We start from the raw sequence: 1,392 nt of genomic DNA on the forward strand, positions 1-1,392 counted from the left end.
CGCGTCCCTCCCGATCCATCACAGAACCGGGCCCATCCCCCTGGGACCCGACCTCCTCCTGTTTGCCCAACCCCTCCCTTCTCCTCTCCCCCCCTCGCCCACGTTTCAGGCGGCAGACCGCGGAGAGACAAAGCCATGGCGTTACCTTCCTCCCCTTTCTGCACCTCACAGGTGGTGACGAAGGCCTCAGCAAGGAAGCAGACATGCGACAGATTTTTGAGGAAAACAGCAGAATCCTTCTTCCTGTTCCATCCTTTTCTCTCCCCTTCCTCCTCTCCCCCCACTTCTGCCAGAACTTTCCGCATGAGTCCCGACAGAAGGGAGAGGAGAAAACTCCGCTTCGCCCTCTTCTCAGGGTCCGTGGTGGGAGGGGAAGGAGAGGGGGAGGAGGGAGCCGCCTGGACGAAGGACAAGGCCCGCGCCACCTCCCGCCATCCCTGGGGAAGGTGAAGTGCGTGGAGGAGGAGGAGGAGGTAGAGCCGTCGGCCCATCGCCAAGAGAGGGATGCCGTCCTGAACCTTCTTTTCACGGGCCCATGATTTCCCCTCCTCCTCCTCCTCCTCCTCCTCCTCCTTTTCCTCCTCTCCTCTCCCTTCATGGACCGCGGCCACGGGCCTCATGGCCCTCGCCGACGACGTGATGGGGAGGGACGGACCTTCCGCGCTCTTTTTGGCCCTGGCTCCTCCCCCTCCCCGAGGCTCGACCGTTGGCAGCAGACTCCACTCCACATCCATCACCTCATCATTGCCGACGTCCGCGGGGTCATAGAGCAGGCTGAAGGAATCATTCTCTCTCCCCTCTCTCTTCTCCATGCCTGCTCTTTCATCCCCTCGTTGCCCTTCCTCCTCCTCTCCTCTCAGGCTCCCGGCCTTTTCGACCGTCGTCCCTGCTCCTTCCGCATCCTCTCTTCCCCTCTGCATGCATGGGGCCAAAAGGGAGAAGATCGGAACTTGCCACCCCGCCACCGAGAGAAAGGCCGAGCGGTTTGAATTTGAAAATTGGAGGAGGAGGAGCAAATCGCCCAAAGCCCGTTGTTGGAGCGGGAGAGGAAAGGAAGGGAGAAGCTTGAGGAGGAAGGTGAGGAAAAGGGTGTTGTGGATCTCGTCCGAATCGTCCATGATGGATTTAGAGGGTTGCAGGAAGGAAGGGACGAAGGCGGAGGCACCGCGCCGGGGCAGGGAGAAGAAGGGGAGCGTCAGCTGGCTCTCAGGGGTGGTGAGGACGCATTCAAGGAGGGCAGCATAGGTGTGGTGGTTAAGGTGGCAAGCCTGCCGTTGAAAAAGGCGCCAGAGGAAGGCCAAGGCGACGCCCCCGCCCAAAGAGACGACGGCCTCGTCCAAGGGCCCGCCGTGGGCGAGGAGGAAGGAAGGGGAGGGAGGGCGGGGGGAGGTG

Source organism: Nannochloropsis gaditana (assembly GCF_000240725.1).
Source record: "Nannochloropsis gaditana CCMP526 unplaced genomic scaffold scaffold336, whole genome shotgun sequence".
Taxonomy (NCBI): domain Eukaryota; class Eustigmatophyceae; order Eustigmatales; family Monodopsidaceae; genus Microchloropsis; species Microchloropsis gaditana.